Source organism: Oncorhynchus masou, chromosome 18 (assembly GCF_036934945.1).
Source record: "Oncorhynchus masou masou isolate Uvic2021 chromosome 18, UVic_Omas_1.1, whole genome shotgun sequence".
NCBI lineage: Eukaryota > Metazoa > Chordata > Actinopteri > Salmoniformes > Salmonidae > Oncorhynchus > Oncorhynchus masou.
Window position 1 is genome coordinate 24730619 of NC_088229.1, and position 20031 is coordinate 24750649.

Below are 20031 nucleotides of genomic sequence, written 5' to 3' on the forward strand. Positions count from 1 at the left end.
TTATTTAACCAGGTAGGCTAGTTGAGAACAAGTTCTCATTTGCAACTGCGACCTGGCCAAGATAAAGCATAGCAGTGTGAACAGACAACACAGAGTTACACATGGAGTAAACAATTAACAAGTCAATAACACAGTAGAAAAAAAGGGGGAGTCTATATACATTGTGTGCAAAAGGCATGAGGAGGTAGGCGAATAATTACAATTTTGCAGATTAACACTGGAGTGATAAATGATCAGATGGTCATGTACAGGTAGAGATGGGATGAGGTAGGTAAAAATGGGTGGGCTATTTACCGATAGACTATGTACAGCTGCAGCGATCGGTTAGCTGCTCAGATAGCAGATGTTTGAAGTTGGTGAGGGAGATAAAAGTCTCCAACTTCAGCGATTTTTGCAATTCGTTCCAGTCACAGGCAGCGGAGAACTGGAACGAATGGCGACCAAATGAGGTGTTGGCTTTAGGAATGATCAGTAAGATACACCTGCTGGAGCGTGTGCTACGGATGGGTGTTGCCATCGTGACCAGTGAACTGAGATAAGGCGGAGCTTTACCTAGCATGGACTTGTAGATGACCTGGAGCCAGTGGGTCTGGCGACGAATATGTAGCGAGGGCCAGCCGACTAGAGCATACAAGTCGCAGTGGTGGGTGGTATAAGGTGCTTTAGTGACAAAACGGATAGCACTGTGATAAACTGCATCCAGTTTGCTGAGTAGAGTGTTGGAAGCAATTTTGTAGATGACATCGCCGAAGTCGAGGATCGGTAGGATAGTCAGTTTTACTAGGGTAAGTTTGGCGGCGTGAGTGAAGGAGGCTTTGTTGCGGACTAGAAAGCCGACTCTTGATTTGATTTTCGATTGGAGATGTTTGATATGAGTCAGGAAGGAGAGTTTACAGTCTAGCCAGACACCTAGGTTCTTATAGATGTCCACATATTCAAGGTCGGAACCATCCAGGGTGGTGATGCTGGTCAGGCGTGCGGGTGCAGGCAGCGAACGGTTGAAAAGCATGCATTTGGTTTTACTAGCGTTTAAGAGCAGTTGGAGGCCACGGAAGGAGTGTTGTATGGCATTGAAGCTCGTTTGGAGGTTAGATAGCACAGTGTCCAAGGACGGGCCGGAAGTATATAGAATGGTGTCGTCTGCGTAGAGGTGGATCAGGGAATCGCCCGCAACAAGAGCAACATCATTGATATATACAGAGAAAAGAGTCGGCCCGAGGATTGAACCCTGTGGCACCCCCATAGAGACTGCATGAATGGCTTGTCCACTTTGTGCAATTGAGTGTTCATATCTGTATTTGGGAGAGAGGCAGTGAATCAGAGAGAAGGATGTCGTGATGAGTAATCACTCAGTCATGTCAGCCACTCAGGTGAGCATGGTGTCTCCACATACCATATAGCTCTCTGTCACTCTGAATTCCCAGCATCTGTGTGTCTGGTTTAATGTTAACAACATGACACTACCCACCCAGGCATGTGGTGAAGCAGGAAGAGAATGCTCATGAAATGGTAGTTTAATAGAGTGCCTTGCACCTAGGTATTTGTGGAATAGCTGCCGCCTGTCTGTCTCCAGTAGCTAAGAGCCAAGTTATGAGTTTGGCAAATAGCATGCAGCAAGTGTCACGTTCAGGGGATGGAAGGATGACCTCTGTACGGTCTTTCGATGTTGTCGTTCCACCCAGGAGAGTGAAGTGGTAGCTGGGAAATCCAACACCTGTGTTGGCATTCTTGGAGTATTTGAGTTACGGGTGACACTTACAGTGTGAATTCCAGGCCATGTACGGTTTACGACCAACATGTTTGTCTTGTCAGAGAAAGCACTAGGCTAATAGATGCTGCTGACAGCTCTCCTTTATGCATGATGAATTCCACAGTTGTGTGGAGGGTAGGGGTGGGGGGAAGACAGATACTTCTGTGAAGAGGACTCTCTTGGCCCTGTCATGTACAGTGGCGGATTCTCTTTGCTGTGACCATGACAATTGCTGCCGCTACACATCTCTAAATAGGTTGTTTCACTGCAGAACTGTGATTGCGATTGCTGTTCATCTTTCAAAAAGCAATAGACTGTATGTAAGAAAAAGGCTAATTTAAGTCATTGCCTTAAATGATCATCATTGTGGACTGGGAGCCTAAACAGAATATAACTTGCCCATAATTGGGTTATCAAATTTGATTTTGCAATTTGGGTGGGGGATTTTGGGGTAGTTTCCAGAAAAAAATGCCTTTCCACAAAATGTTTAAATTCCATTGTTATTTTCTCAGCCCAAAATGAGAAGGCAGAAATAGAAACTAATCTTGACAGGAAAACTACAGTGCGTTAGTTCCAAATAAGAACATGGATCCCGACAGAAACCAGTGTTATTTATAGGCTCCCATTGCATTTACTGTGTTAAAACAAACAGAAAAGGCCTCCGCCTCTCCACGATGGGCCTGGTGTTTCACAAGAGAAACAGACTAGAGGTTGACCGATTATGATTTTTCAAATACCGATACCGATTATTGGATGACCAAAAAAGCCGATACCGATTAATCGGCTGATTTTATTTATTTATTTATTTTACGTTTATTTTTATTTGTAATAATGACAATTACAACAATACTGAATGAACACTTATTTTAACTTAATATAATACATCAATAAAATCAATTTAGCCTCAAGTAAATAATGAAACATGTTCAATTTGTTTTAAATAATGCAAAAACAAAGTGTTGGAGAAGAAAGTAAAAGTACAATATGTGCTATGTAAGAAAGCTAACATTTCAGTTCCTTGTTCAGAACATGAGAACATATGAAAGCTGGTTGTTCCTTTTTAACATGAGTCTTCAATATTCCCAGGTAAGAAGTTTTAGGTTGTAGGAATTATAGGACTATTTCCCTCTATACCATTTGTATTTCATTAACCTTTGACTATTGGATGTTCTTATAGGCACATTAGTGTTGCCAGTGTAACAGTATAGCTTCCGTCCCTCTTCTCGCTCCTCCCTGAACCAGGAACACAACAAAACAGGAACACAACAACAACAACCACCATCGAAGCAGCATTACTCATGCAGAGCCAGGGGAACAACTACTAGAAGGCTCAGAGTGAGTGACGTTTGAAACGCTATTAGCGCGCGCTAACTAGCTAGCCATTTCACTTCGGTTACACCAGTCTCATCTCGGGAGTTGATAGGCTTGAAGTCATAAACAGCGCAATGCTTGACGCACAACGAAGAGCTGCTGGCAAAATGCACGAAAGTGCTGTTTGAATGAATGTTTACGCTCCTGCTTCTGCCTACCACCGCTCATTCAGATACTTAGATACCTGTATGCTCAGTCAGATTATATGCAACGCAGGACACGCTAGATAATATCTAGTAATATCATTAGCCATGTGTAGTTAACTAGTGATTATGATTGATTGATTGTTTTTTATAAGATAAGTGTAATGCTAGCTAGCAACTTACCTTGGCTTACTGCATTCGCGTAACAGGCAGTCTCCTTGTGGAGTGCAACGAGAGAGAGGCAGGTCGTTATTGCGTTGAACTAGTTAACTAGTGGGTGGGTTAACTGAACAAGGCAGTTAACCCTAGGCCGTCATAGAAAATATGAATGTGTTCTTAACGGACTTGCCTAGTTAAATAATGGGTTAAATGTTTTTTTTTTAAATCGGCAAAATCGGCGTCCAAAAATACCGATTTCCGATTGTTATGAAAACTTGAAATCGGCCCTAATTAATCGGCCATTCCGATTAATCGGTCGACCTCTAAAACAGACACCTCTAATCAACCCTTTCCGATGTGTTTGTTTGTACGACCCTTCTTTCACCCCTTACAGCCTCAACAGCACTGGAGGACAAATGTGCGTGTCCCTAGTGTGAAATACAGTGACGTGCGCATAATTATTTGAAAATGTGTGTTTGTAACTAGGTCCAGAGACATACAGTAACAGTTTCATCCAGGCATGTGTCCCAGCCCAGGTGACAGGTAGCCTAGTGGTTAGAGTATAGGACCAGTAACCAAAAGGGTGCTGGATCGAATCCCAGAGCTGACTAGATACAAATCTGTCGTTTTGCACCTGAACAAGGCAGTTAACCCACTGTTCTCCGGTAGGCCATCATTGTAAATAAAAATTTGTTCTTAACTGACTTGCCAAGTTAAATAAAGGTTAAATAAAAAATAACGAAAAAGCTCCTGCCCCAGATATTGGGCACACACTGGTTGTTTCAAATAAATGACGTTCAACCAACGTTGAATTGACGTCTGTGCCCAGTGGGTATGGTCTCCCTGGACTTCACTGGCTGGTGTCTCTCCGTCTCCCTCCCTGCTGCTCTCAGCACTCTCCTGCCCACCTGCTGGGACCGCGGCAAGACTTCTGAAAGCACCATCCCCTACTCTCAGACTTCAAACATGTTTTACTTGGAGTCAGAAGAGAAAAATGTATTTCCTCAATAATAAGCCACCAATTATCCTCAGCTCGTTTTAACTTCTGCTTTGCTTTCACTTTCTAGCCTTTGCTAGCCCAGTCTTATTTATTTAGTCTGAGGAAGTCTTTTTTTTAAAATGAATACATGTCAGCGCTAAAATGGTTGTCGTGAACAAACCAGCCTAATCTGTATTCTCCAGAGTCTATTTGCACTTCCCACCATCATGTTGAGGTTTCTTCAGTGTATTCTGGATGTTGGTATGATGACTAATGGTTGACATTTATTTTTTATTAGACACTTCCTTTCCCTGGCCTGATCTGTTGAGATGAAGTAATTCCCCCCACCCCCCCCCCCACCTCTCTTTACGTACAACATACGTCTGATATGGTGCTGTGGCCAACATCCAGCAGCGTAGGGAGGAAACGCAGAGATACGAGATGAAGGCTTGGGTCCTGTGAAATTACTGTCGGCTGATACATAGGGTTTCCATTCCATCGCTGATTCATCATTCAGGACCGGAGGTGTTGCTCTCACATTGCAGCTTTTTATAAAGATATTACATTTTCTCTATACTCAGCCAAAGCATTAGTTGGCAAAATAACTTAGACTTTGCCGAACTAGAAAATACACAAGTTCTTGAGCTATTTCCAGATGGGAGAAGTGGGTCATCGGCATCACTGGGAATTGCTGCTGCCTTGTCCGTCCAGTTGGATTGTAGCTGAAACTAAACAGCAGCTCACTATTTCAAACAAAATGTTGATAGAGGTTATACAGTGCCTTCAGAAAGTATTCACACTCCTTGACTTTTTCAAAATGTTGTTTTTGCAGCCGGAATAAAAAATGTATTAAATTGAGATTTTGAGTCACTGGCCTACACACAGTACCCCATAATGTCAAAGTGGATTCATGTTTTTAGAAATGTTTACAAGTTAATACAAAATTAAAAGCTCAATTGTCTTGAGTCAATAAGTATTCAACCCCTTTGTTATAGCAATCCTAAATAAGTTCAGGAGTAAAAGTATGCTTAAGCAATTACATAATGTGTTGCATGGATAACAAAGAAAAACACTGTCAACCTTTGCCTTGATATCAACTGAGTAGGTGTCAACTTTTGACTGGTTCTGTAGTTACTCCACAATACTAACCTAATATACAATGTGAAAAGAAGGAATCCTGTACAGAATAAAAGTATTCTAAAACATGCATCCTGTTTGCAACAAGGCACTAAAGTAATACTGCAAAAAATGTGGCAAAGAAATTAACTTTATGTCCTGAATACAAAATGCTATGTTTGGGGCAAATCCAACACAACCCAACACATCACTGAGTACCACTCCTCATATTTTCAAGCATGGTAGTGGCTGCATCGTGCTATGGGTATGCTTTTCATCGGCATGGACTAGGTAGTTATTTAGGATAAAAATAAACTGAATCGAGCGAAGCACAAGCAAATTCCTAGAGGAAAACCTTCTGCTTTCCACCAGACACTTGGAGACACATGCACCTTTCACGAGGTCAATAACCTAAAGCACAAGGCCTAATACACAAATACACTGGAGTTACTTACCAAGACGACATTGAATGTTCCTGAGTGGCCTAGTTCGTTTTTTCTTAAATCCGCTTGAAAATCTTTAGTAAGACTTCAAAATGACTGTCTAGCTATGGTCAATAACAAACTTGACAGAGCTTAGAGAATTTTATAAAGAATAATGGGCAAATATTGTACCATTCAGGTGTGCAAAGCTCTTAGAGTATTACCCAGAAAGACTTACACCTGTAATTGCTGCCAAAAGTGATTCTAACATGTATTGACACAGGGGTGTAAAGACTTGTGTAAATTAGGTATTTCATTTTCAATACATTTTCAAACACTTCTAAAAACAAGTTTTCACTGTCATTATGGGGTATTTTTTGTAGATGGGTAAGGGGAACAAATAATATTTTAATACACTTAGAATTCAGCCTGTAACACGCATTCGGAATAAGTCAAGGCATATGAATACTTTCTGAAGGCAAAGCTTACTTGGATTGTAAGATTGTCAGGGATGTGTAGTTACTGCTGTGGCATCTGTTGGGAAATCAGTGTGGGAAATGCCAGCCTGTCTGAGGGACATGCTGAAAGAAAGAGTGACATTTAATTTATGATTTTTACACCTCACCTCTTTCAAATTGTGTTTTTTCCTTCCTTTTTGGTGCCAGCATTTCTTTGTAAAAGGATGTGGGGTTTCTGGTTTTCCTTTGGCCCATTAACATGCTCTGCTATCAGAGCGGCGTGTGGTGTAAGCGGTTTATCCTTGCCTTCTGCTGCATCACAGCTGATGTGTGAAACAGACGCTCACTGAGAGCTGTTCACGTGCAATAAAGACTCAATCGTGATGCCCAGGCTGAACTGTTGCAAAGTATTCTGAGTTATTAACAACTAGCTAAAACTGTCCACTAACTCTACTGAACAAAAATTGAAACACAACATGCAACAATTTCAATGATTTTACAATCAGAATGAGGTTTCCCCCACAAAATGGCTTTATTACAGACAGAAATACTCCTCAGTTTCATCAGCTGTCCAGGTGGCTGGTCTCAGATGATCCCGCAGGTGAAGAAGCCGGATGTTGAGGTCCTGGGCTGGCGTGGTTACACGTGGTCTGCGGTTGTGAGGCCAGTTGGACGTACTGACAAATTCTCTAAAACGACGTTGGAGGCGACTTATGGTAGGGAAATAAACATTACATTCTCTGGCAACAGCTCTGGTGGACGTTCCTGCAGTCAGCATGCCAATTACCTGCTCCCTCAACCTGGGGCATTGTATTGTGTGACAAAACTACACATTTTAGAGTGGCCTTTAATTGTCCCCAGGACAAGGTGCACTTGTGTAATGATCATGCTGTTTAATCAATTTCTTGATATGCCACACCTGTCAGGTTTATGGATTATTTTGGCAAAGGAGAAATGTTCACTAACAGGGATGTTTTTATGCGTATGGACATTCTTGGGATCTTTTATTTCAGCTCATGAAACATGGGACCAACACTTTATGTATGTAGCGTTTATATTTTTGTTCAGTATATGATGGCTAATGAGCCTATACTGCTGAAATTGTATTGATCTCATGGCAAGGATGTTCCCCTTGTCAAAATACATGTTCTTATCCTCTAAAGATCTCCTTGTAAGTGATAGGACTACTTGTCAAGTCAGAGCTTTGTAAGCTTTTACTTATGATGTGTTTTTCTGCTGTATGCAATATTATGGTAAAGCAAAGCGTTGTGTTCTTTCCTGGAGAAATGCAACTTTAAATGGCAGAGATGGAAACCACAATATTAAACAAATCTTTCATGGTCTGAGCAAAATGACTTGCTCAGACATCAGACTTGAATATAAGACCATTCATTTTCAGTGTTGCATCATTATTCCAGTCCCAGACCTGACAGGCACACTTGTCAGTCTTGCCTCAAGCTACTGGTCTTCTCGGATACCGAAATTGAGATTCAAACCGAATTGGATCCACAAAATATTTTTTTGTGGGGATTTTTAGGACGCTGAATCCGCTTTGGCCTGCGATGAGGTTTTTCAATTATATATTTTTGACTATTTTCTACATTGAAGAATAATAGTGAAGACATCAAAACTATGAAATAACACATGGAATCATGTAGTAACCAAAAAAGTTCTAAATATAAATAGAACCAATATATATTTTTGATTATTCAAAGGAGCCACCCTTTGCTTTGATGACAGCTTGGCACGCTCTTGGCATTCTCTCAACCAGCTTCATGAGGTAGTCACCTGGAATGCTTTTCCAACAGTCTTGGAGTTCAAATCAAATGTATTTGTCACATACACATGGTTAGCAGATGTTAATGCGAGTGTAGCGAAATGCTTGTGCTTCTAGTTCCGACAATGCAGTAATAACCAACGAGTAATCTAACCTAACAATTCCAAAACTACTACCTTATACACACAAGTGTAAAGGGATAAAGAATATGTACATAAATGTATATGAAGGAGTGATGGTACAGAACGGCATAGGCAAGATGCAGTAGATGGTATCGAGTACAGTATATACATATGAGATTAGTAATTTAGGGTATGTAAACATTATATTAAGGAGCATTGTTTAAAGTGGCTAGTGATATATTTTACATCAATTCCCATTATTAAAGTGGCTGGAGTTGAGTCTGTGTGTTGGCAGCAGACACTAATGGTGGCTGTTTTAACAGTCTGATGGCCTTGAGATAGAAGCTGTTTTTCAGTCTCCCGGTCCCTGCTTTGATGCACCTGTACTGACCTCGCCTTCTGGATGATAGCGGGGAGAACAGGCAGTGACTCGGGTGGTTGTTGTCCTTGATGATCTTTATGGCCTTCCTGTGACATCAGGCGGTGTAGTTGTCCTGGAGGGAAGGTAGTTTGCCCCCGGTGATGCGTTGTGCAGACCTCACTACCCTCTGGAGAGCCTTACGATTGTGGGTGGAGCAGTTGCCGTACCAGGAGGTGATACAGCCCAACAGGATGCTCTCGATTGTGCATCTGTAGAGGTTTGTGAGTTATTTTGGTGACAAGCCAAATTTCTTCAGCCTCCTGAGGTTGAAGAGGCGCTGCTGCGCCTTCTTCACGACGCTGTCTGTGTGGGTGGACCAATTCAGTTTGTCCGTGATGTGTACGCCGAGGAACTTAACTTACTACCCTCTCCACTACTGTCCCATCGATGTGGATAGGGGGGTGCTCCCTCTGCTGTTTCCTGAAGTCCACAATCATCTGTTTTGTTGACGTTGAGTGTGAGGTTATTTTCCTGACACCACACTCCGAGGGCCCTCACCTCCTCCCTGTAGGCCATCTCGTCGTTGTTGGTAATCAAGCCTACCACTGTAATGTCGTCCGCAAACTTGATGATTGAGTTGGAGGCGTGGGTGAACAGGGAGTACAGGACATGGCTCAGAACGCACCCTTGTGGGGCCCCAGTGTTGAGGATCAGTGGGGTAGAGATGTTGTTACCTACCCTCACCACCTGGGGGCGGCCCGAGTTCCCACATATGCTGAGCACTTGATGTCTGCTTTTCCTTCACTCTGCTGTCCAACTCCTCCCAATCTAAATTGGATTGAGGTCGGGTGATTGTGGAGGCTAGGTCATCTGATGCAGCACTCCATCACTCTCCTTCTCGGTCAAATAGCCCTTACACAGCCTGCGGGTGTGTTTTGGGACATTGTCCTGTTGAAAAACAAATTATAGTCCCACTAAGCCCAAACCAGATGGGATGGCGTATCGCTGCAGAATGCTGTAGTAGCCATGCTGGTTAAGTGTGCCTTGAATTCAAAATAAATCACAGACAGTGTCACCAGCAAAGCACCATCACACCTCCTCCATGCTTCACGGTGGGAACCACACATACAGAGATCATCCTTTCACCTACTCTGCATCTCACAAAGACACAGCGGTTGGAACCAAAAATCCTCTGAACAGTTGATGTTGAGATATGTCTGTTACTTGAACTCTGAAGTATTTATTTGGGCTGCAATCTGAGGTCCAGTTAATTACAGATTTCTGAGGCTCGTAACTGAATGAATTTGTCTTGATGGTTTTTGCAACTGCACTTGAAGAAACTTTAAAAGTTCTTGACTTTTTCCAGGTTGACTGACCTTCATGTCTTAAAGTAATGATAGACTGTCATTTCTCTTCACTTTTTAAGCTGTTCTTGCCCTAGTATGGACTTGGTCTTTTACCAAATAGGGGTGGTATACAGAAGATAGCCCGAACTTGTCACAACACAACTCAGTGGCTCAAATGCATTAAGAAGGAAAGAAATTCCACAAATGAACATTTAACAAGGCACACTTGAGTGCAAAGCTGTCATCAAATCAGTGGGTGGTTACTTTTAATAACACTGTTTTGGTTACTACATGATTCCATATGTGTTATTTAATCATTTTGATGTCTTCACTATTATTCTACAATGTAGAAAATAGTCAAAATTAAACAAACAAAACCTTGAATGAGTAGGTGTGTCCAAACGTTTTGACTGGTACTGTATATATAAACATATTGTTAGGCTATTTCTGGAACTCAATTCTAACTCATTATAATAGCCTAAAATTGTTAGTTCTAAATTAATAGTAGGTATAAAGCCTTGGCCCAGCGTTGTCCGGCTTTGGCTAGGGTAGGCCGTCATTTTAAGTACGAATTTGTTTTTAACTGACTTGCCTAGTTAAATGTAGAAAATAATAATAATTATGTAAAATCCACAAAACCAGAGTATGAGTGAGTAATCTTTATGCTGACAAATATCAAACTTGACTAAAGTCATTCAACATTAGTTAACAAAATAGCATATGGGCCTACAAAATAAGCCAATCCTCAACAAATAAGTAATATGTAAACTAGCACATTTTATAAATGAAACAAATACATTAAATAGCTCAGGCCTTCAAAATATGGGCCAAGAGCAGCACCAACCTTTTTCCCTTCTGTATCCAAATCAAATCAACGTGTATATGTCACGTGCGCCGAATACAACAGTGAAATGCTTACTTACAGGCTCTAATCAAATCAAATCAACCAATATTGCGGAGAGAAAAAAGTATATGTGTGTGTGTGTGTGTGTGTGTGTGTGTAGGTAAGTAAAGAAGTAAAAACAACAGTAAAAAGACATTTGAAAATAAGAGTAGCAAGGCTATATACAGACACCTGTTAGTCAGGCTTATTGAGGTAGTATGTACATGTAGGTATCCTTAAAGTGACTATGCATATAAGATAAGCAGAGAGTAGCAGAAGCGTAAAAAGAGGGGTTGGCGGGTGGTGGGACACAATGCAGATAGCCCGGTTAGCCAATGTGCGGGAGCACTGGTTGGTCGGGCCAATTGAGGTAGTATGTACATTAATGTATAGTTAAAGTGACTATGCATATAAGATAAGCAGAGAGTTGCAGCAGCGTAAAAGAGGGGTTGAGGGGGCACACAATGCAAATAGTCTGGGTAACCATGTGGTTACCTGTTCAGGAGTCTTATGGCTTGGGGGTAAAAACTGTTGAGAAGCCTTTTTGTCCGAGACTTCGCACTCCGGTACCGCTTGCCATGCAGTAGTAGAGAGAACAGTCTGTGGCTGGGGTCTTTGACAATTTTCAGGGCCTTCTTCTGAAACCACCTGGTGTAGAGGTCCTGGATGGCAGGCAGCTTTGCCCCAGTGATGTACTGGGCCGTACCCTCTGAAGTGCCTTGCGGTCGGAGGCTGGTAACAACATCTTCTTCCTGTCCCACAACGAGCTATAACCTGTTTCACAGAGTGTGCACTGCGCAGTGGCTCGTGTTCATAAAGAGAATATGTCGTTTTGTCACAATGATATTTTCACACATTTGGTTTGATGAAACCAATAATTTTAATAGAATAAAACATAAATATGTGAAATTTGCATTTATGTTGTTTAGGAACTAAAGTTTTCAAATATTATTTTGGATCCTGTTGGCATTTCACATACAGTATTTTCACACAGGTCCGAGGACGTGGCCACAGAGCTGGATTCAACCTGGGATCAGAGGGTTAACTACAACATTTTGGATCTGACCCGGGATACGACCAGGTTGAATTCTAAATGTTGTATTTCTCGGGTATTCGGATTCGGATAGATCCGTGAAGACCTCATGCTTCTGTATTGTACACACCCGAGCTCATTAAGTCAATGTGATTGAGTATAATCCACTGTAGGAGCTAGGACATTGGCAGGTAGAGAAGTGTCAGTCTCTCTAATGGGGACTGGAGGCTGTACAATACAGGTTGGACACTCACTGAAAGGCATGCTGAGCTACTGTTTGGCAAATGGTGCATCTGGTCTCAATGTTTGGCCGGCAGTCTTCCTTCCACTTAATTAAGCCCTATTGCCCTGGCAGTGCCCTGGCCCCCGCCATGCGCCATGCGCCCTAGGGCACTGCCTCGCCCCTAATCCCTATCTGTGTGGTCACACTGCTTAATTGGACTGAGGACAAATCTGTTTATTTGACAGATCTCAGCCTCACCTGGTCTTTCCTCCCAGCAGCACAGCATCTAAATCCCTTTAGTCCCAGTGGGACTCCTGCTTTCCCTTTCCACTGCTCCATTCACCTCACCAGCTGTTCTTTTAGTTGTCATGTTGTAAAATGGAGTTTTTTTAACATTAGCTACCACCTTGAAAACCAGAGGGTTGTTTGGCTCACAGTACTCTAGATGCTGCTGTAGTGGATCCTGAAGAGACATAGACAAATGGCAAGTAGAGGGCAGCAACAAAGGCTACAAAAGGGATTTCCTTTCAAGTTTTTAGGAGAGTGACACAGAGGAAAAAGGCAATAAATGGGTTCCATGAAGATGTCTTGTGCATCCTTGAGTGGCTTCAGCAGTCCTCTCCTTATACATAAAGATTGCAAGAAAGAGGGAGAGGAATGGTATTATTATCATTTGTCCTCTTAGTCGCAAGGCTTTGTGCAACGCTGAATTACAGCCTGTAGAATCTCTTTGACTTCAGCCTCGTCAAGTTGATATTCCCCCAGGGAAATTAAGGATTAGCTCTTTCCTTTCAAAGTGGAATTCCCTCAGTCCAGTTGTTGGTTCTGAATCGCTCTAGCTATAAGAGGATGAAGTGGATTGTCAAGTGCCACTACCTCATGCCCTTGAGTTCTGCCCTACTCAGATGCTCAGGGGAGGTGGTGAGCCTTACCCAAAATCCTTGTTCACACTGCAGGCCTCAATGCTCAATTTAGTTTTGTTTTTCAAAATACATTTGAAACAAATACTGACTGTCCAAACAGCACGTTTCAAGTGACTAAATCAGATTTGTGTGTGTTCAGACAGCAGTCATTTGCTGACACAGCTACTCCAGCTGTCATAGTGACGGCGGGTGTGTGCACAGTGGTGTAGGCTGATTGGTGGTGCTCATGTTCCCCATCACTCAGAAGTTATGTAGCAAGCTACGGTGACAACAATGCCTGCTGTGGACGTGTCCCAATTGCTTTGAATGTTCAAAATCATAGTGTAAGAACACTTTTAAAGCCTTTTTATTTGTAAACAATTAACAACAAGCTAGCTAGCTTCCACGTCATGTTCTTGTCAAACTGTCAACAGAGTAGCTAGCAAGCAAGAAGATATGTCAAATAACAGTCTATGGCCAGGAATCAGATTTGTATTTGACTGTATGTGGCTTGAAATATCCGATTTCCTTTTGGCTGTTCAGACTGCGGGAAAAATAACCGATTTCAAATCGGAAATGCAAAAAAAATAGTGTTTGAGTCATTTCAAACTGCCAATGTGAACAAAGCTTTAGAGGTGGCAGGAGAAAGGCCTCTTGTCGCCACGCTTTAGGCTTCATTTCACACTGCTTCCAGTCATTGTCTCTATTGCATACTATAGGCTAACAGCCCTGCATACTTCCAGTCATTGTCTCTGTTTCATACTATAGGCTAACAGCCCTGCATACTTCCAGTCATTGTCTCTGTTTCATACTATAGGCTAACAGCCCTGCATACTTCCAGTCATTGTCTCTGTTTCATACTATAGGCTAACAGCCCTGCATGCTTCCAGTCATTGTCTCTATTGCGTACTATAGGCTAACAGCCCTGCATACTTCCAGTCATTGTCTCTGTTTCATACTATAGGCTAACAGCCCTGCATACTTCCAGTCATTGTCTCTGTTTCATACTATAGGCTAACAGCCCTGCATGCTTCCAGTCATTGTCTCTATTGCATACTATAGGCTAACAGCCCTGCATACTTCCAGTCATTGTCTCTGTTTCATACTATAGGCTAACAGCCCTGCATGCTTCCAGTCATTGTCTCTGTTTCATACTATAGGCTAACAGCCCTGCATACTTCCAGTCATTGTCTCTGTTTCATACTATAGGCTAACAGCCCTGCATGCTTCCAGTCATTGTCTCTATTGCGTACTATAGGCTAACAGCCCTGCATACTTCCAGTCATTGTCTCTGTTTCATACTATAGGCTAACAGCCCTGCATACTTCCAGTCATTGTCTCTGTTTCATACTATAGGCTAACAGCCCTGCATGCTTCCAGTCATTGTCTCTATTGCATACTATAGGCTAACAGCCCTGCATACTTCCAGTCATTGTCTCTGTTTCATACTATAGGCTAACAGCCCTGCATACTTCCAGTCATTGTCTCTATTGCGTACTATAGGCTAACAGCCCTGCATACTTCCAGTCATTGTCTCTATTGCATACTATAGGCTAACAGCCCTGCATGCTTCCAGTCATTGTCTCTATTGCGTACTATAGGCTAACAGCCCTGCATACTTCCAGTCATTGTCTCTGTTTCATACTATAGGCTAACAGCCCTGCATACTTCCAGTCATTGTCTCTATTGCATACTATAGGCTAACAGCCCTGCATACTTCCAGTCATTGTCTCTGTTTCATACTATAGGCTAACAGCCCTGCATACTTCCAGTCATTGTCTCTGTTTCATACTATAGGCTAACAGCCCTGCATACTTCCAGTCATTGTCTCTGTTTCATACTATAGGCTAACAGCCCTGCATGCTTCCAGTCATTGTCTCTATTGCATACTATAGGCTAACAGCCTTGCATACTTCCAGTCATTGTCTCTATTGCATACTATAGGCTAACAGCCCTGCATGCTTCCAGTCATTGTCTCTATTGCGTACTATAGGCTAACAGCCCTGCATACTTCCAGTCATTGTCTCTGTTTCATACTATAGGCTAACAGCCCTGCATACTTCCAGTCATTGTCTCTGTTTCATACTATAGGCTAACAGCCCTGCATGCTTCCAGTCATTGTCTCTGTTTCATACTATAGGCTAACAGCCCTGCATACTTCCAGTCATTGTCTCTATTGCGTACTATAGGCTAACAGCCCTGCATACTTCCAGTCATTGTCTCTATTGCGTACTATAGGCTAACAGCCCTGCATACTTCCAGTCATTGTCTCTATTGCGTACTATAGGCTAACAGCCTTGCATGCTTGCAGTCATTGTCTCTATTGCATACTATAGGCTAACAGCCCTGCATACTTCCAGTCATTGTCTCTATTGCGTACTATAGGCTAACAGCCCTGCATACTTCCAGTCATTGTCTCTATTGCGTACTATAGGCTAACAGCCCTGCATACTTCCAGTCATTGTCTCTATTGCGTACTATAGGCTAACAGCCTTGCATGCTTGCAGTCAGACTTGCGTATGTAATCAAGCAGGCAGCACGACCAGAGCAGTTTTTTGAGTTGGCTATGCATTATTTGAAGTAAATTGTTATGTAAAATCTATTTCTAATCTGGGACAGCAACTAGCGAGCGGACAGTTTTTGTGTATGTATGATGTGTTCAGTGGGCATGAAACTGGAAATGTGCACATCCAGTCAGTCCAAGGCAGTACTCTTCGCTACTTAGCTGAGGTGCATTGCCGGTGTGGAGGGATTTGCATTGGACCTCTAGAGTGATTTCCTTCCCCTAACAAAATTCTATCCTTCACCATCATATCCTCCTCACTCACTCTGCTAGTGTAGCTTCAGCCTGTACCACCGGCATCCTTATCAATTATGGCTGACTGAGATGCCTTTAGAAGGCAGGCCTATAGGTCCATACAGGCCTGTAATTGGGGTTGACTGTATGGGAATGACTGGACTAATGCACAGTGAGTGCACAAAACATGTCCATGAGATAGACTGACAAGGTGAATCCAGGTGAAATCTTTTATCCCCTATTGATGTCATTTGTTAAATCCCCTTCAATCAGTGTAGATGAAGCTTAGGAAACTGGTTAAAGGATTTTTAATACTTGAGTCAATTGAGACATGGATTGTCTGTGCCATTCAGCTGGTGATTGGGCAAGACAAAAGATACAAGTGCCTTTGAACGAGGGAGGGCAATAGGTGCCAGGCGCTCCGGTTTGAGTTTGTCAAGAACTGCAACTCTGCTGGGTTTTTCACGCTCAACAGTTTCCCGTGTGTATCATGATTTATATATATATTTTATTTATTTCACCTTTATTTAACCAGGTAGGCCAGTTGAGAACAAGTTCTCATTTACAACTGCGACCTGGCCAAGATAAAGCAAAGCAGTGTGACAAAAGTCAACAACACAGAGTTACACATGGGATAAATAAACGTACAGTCAATAACAATAGAAAAATCTATATACAGTGTGTGCAAATGGAGTAAGGAGGTAAGGCAATAAATAGGCCATAGTAGCGAAGTAATTACAATTTAGCAAATTAACACTGGAGTGATAGATGTGCAGATATGATGTGCAAGTAGAAGTACTGGTGTGCTTTTGCTATTTTACTGGTGTGCAAAACAGCAAAAAAAGTCAATTAAAAACAATATGGGGAGGAGGTAGGTATTTCGATGGGCTATTTTATAGATGGGCTGTGTACAGCTGCAGCGAATGGTGAGCTGCTCAGATAGCTTAAAGTTAGTGAGGGCGATATGTCTCCAACTTCAGCAATATTTTAAAATGTATTTATTTATTTTGCAATTTGTTCCAGTCATTGGCAGCAGAGAACTGTAAGGAAAGGCGGCCAAAGCAGTAGTGGGTGGTATATGGGGCTTTGGTGACAAAACGGATGGCACTGTGATAGACTGCATCCAATTTGCTGAGTAGCGTGTTGGAGGCTATTTTGTAAATGACATCGCCGAAGTCTAGGATCGGTAGGATAGTCAGTTTTACGAGGGTATGTTTTGCAGCGTGAGTGATGGAGGCTTTGTTGCGAAATAGGAAGCCAATTCTAGATTTAATTTTGGATTGGAGATGCTTAATGTGAGTCTGGAAGGAGAGTTTACAGTCTAACCAGACACCTAGGTATTTGTAGTTGTCTACATATTCTAAGTCCGAACCGTCCAGAGTAGTGATGCTAGTTGGACGGGAGGGTGTGGTCAGCGATCAGTTAAAGAGCATGCATTTAGTTTTACTAGCATTTAAGAGCAGTTGGAGGCCACGGAAGGAGTGTTGTACGGCATTGAAGCTCGTTTGGAGGTTTGTTAACACAATGTCCAAAGAAGGGCCGGATGTATACAGAATGGTGGCGTCTGCGTAGAGGTGGATCAGAGAATCACCAGCAGCAAGAGCAACATCATTGATATATACAGAGAAAAGAGTCAGCCTGAGAATTGAACCCTGTGGCACCCCCATAGAGACTGTAGAGGTCCAGACAACAGGCCTTCTGATTTGACACACTGAACTCTATCTGAGAAGTAGTTGGTAAACCAGGCGAGGCAGTCATTTGAGAAACCAAGGCTGTTGAGTCTGCCGATAAGAATGCGGTGATTGAAACGTGTCGAAAGCCTTGGTCGATGAAGATGGCTGCACAGTACTGTTTTTTTTGTTGATGGCGGTTATGTTATTGTTTTAGTACATTGAGCGTGGCTGAGGTGCACCCGTGACCAGCTCTGAAGCCGGATTGCACAGCGGAGAAGGTACTGTGGGATTCGAAATGGTCAGTGATCTGTTTGTTAACTTGGCTTTTGAAGACTTTGGAAAGGCAGGGCAGGATGGATACAGGTCTGTAACAGTTTGGGTCTGGAGTGTCACCCCCTTTGAAGAGGGGGATGACCACGGCAGCTTTCCAATCTTTAGGAAACTCGGACGATACGAAAGACAGGTTGAACAGACTAGTAATAGGGGTTGCAACAATGGCGGCGCATAATTTTAGAAAGAGAGGGTCCACCACCCAAAAGACATCCAACCAACTTGACACAACTGTGGGAAGCATTGGAGTCAACATGGGCCAGCATCCCTGTGAAACACCTTTGATACCTTGTAGAGTCCATGCCTCAATGAATTGAGGCTGTTATGAGAGAAAAAGATGGTGCAACTCAATATTAGGAAGGTGTTCCTAATGTTTGGTAAACTCAGTGTATGTGACACTATATAGGGAAGGATGAATTTTCCAGTGTCTCTTCTTTGGCCTACAGAGCCTTGGCCTGTATTGTTCTGAAAGCTAGAATGCAGACACTTATTTAACGGGACTGCTCCGACTGGGTAATTGCAGGCTGCTCTCAGAGCTATTATGGGAGATTTATTTTAGGGGGCAAAAGCGGCCATTACAAAACAAGAGGGTTCTCATCAGAGCGATGCTCCTGTGGAGCTGTGCAGGGATGAAGGGAGCATTCTGTTTCCTGTGTCCTCTTACTGCCTTGTGCCCCCCTCTCCAATGGCCATGGTGATCAAATCAAATGTATTTATATAGCCCTTCGTACATCAGCTGATATCTCAAAGTGCTGTACAGAAACCCAGCCTAAAATCCCGTGTAGAAGCACGGTGCCTAGGAAAAACTCCCTAGAAAGGCCAAAACCCAGGAAGAAACCTAGAGAGGAACCAGGCTATGTGGGGTGGCCAGTCCTCTTCTGGCTGTGCCGGGTGGAGATTATAACAGAACATGGCCAAGATGTTCAAATGTTCATAAATGACCAGCATGGTCCAATAATAATAAGGCAGAACAGTTGAAACTGGAGCAGCAGCACGGCCAGGTGGACTGGGGACAGCAAGAAGTCATCATGTCAGGTAGTCCTGAGGCATGGTCCTAGGGTTCAGGTCCTCCGAGAGAGAGAAAGAAAGAGAGAAATAGAGAATTAGAGAGAGCACACTTAAATTCACACAGGACACCGAATAGGACAGGAGAAGTACTCCAGATATAACAAACTGACCCTAGCCCCCCCGACACATAAACAACTGCAGCATAAATACTGGAGGCTGAGACAGGAGGGGTCAGGAGACACTGTGGCCCCTTCCGAGGACACCCCCAGACAGGACCAAACAGGAAGGATATAATCCCACCCACTTTGCCAAAGCACAACCCCCACACCACTAGTGGGATATCTTCAACCACCAACTTCCCATCATGAGACAAGGATGAGTATAGCCCACATAGATCTCCACCACGGCACAACCCAAGGGGGGGGGCGCCAACCCAGACAGGATGATCACATCAGTGACTCAACCCACTCAGGTGACGCACCCCTTCCCAGGGACGGTGTGATGTCATCATGTTGTCACTATCATCGCCCCAGCCATTAGACCTTTCTGAGATTGAACATGTCAGCATTGTTAAGTATGTAAGTGTGTGCATTGCGTGCCTGTCTTCAGTTTCTTTTTTGTTTTCAGCGTTGATGATATGGATTAATGTTACGTCACGTGAACATCAATGTTCATCTTTTAATCTGGCACATTCCAGGGGTTTTATCATAGATCGATGACATGGTTGCATGGTGGTGCAGCAGCATCATCCTCCCTACTGTTGGTAGAATCCCTCTCTTGGTTCCATTTCAGTGCTCTCATCTCCTTTTCATTTATATTCACGAGATCCATCCCATCTCTTCTCTCTCTCAGACCTTTGTTTTTCCAGTGCTAGGCTGGATTTTCTTTTCAAATTATTTATTTTAGGAAGTGCTCAGTGCTCAGTGTGCAGTCAGATCCCATTGTTACTGTTGACCTGCTGCTGGCATGGCATGCTATCCTCCCAGCGCCCAGGCTTCCTTTGCCTGTTTAATTACTCCCTCTCTCCATTTCTCTCTTTCTATCTGCTGATTAAAAGAAACAAACCATCACAGCTGACAGCTGAGTTCAGCCTTAAGTGTATGAGAGATCTAGGCCTATATATATCCTCCAGTCCAGACCCTTCAATTCAAGCAGTGGAGGATAGAATGAAGTGAGTG

The 20031-nt window shown here is 42.9% G+C and overlaps 1 protein-coding gene across 8 annotated transcripts in view; it reads left to right on the plus strand.

Annotated features, from left to right (window-relative positions):
• The window catches only part of LOC135504279 (ankyrin repeat and SAM domain-containing protein 1A-like), a 115246-nt gene that overhangs the window by 11770 nt on the left and 83445 nt on the right, over positions 1-20031 (plus strand). The gene's annotated exons all lie outside the window — the stretch shown is intronic.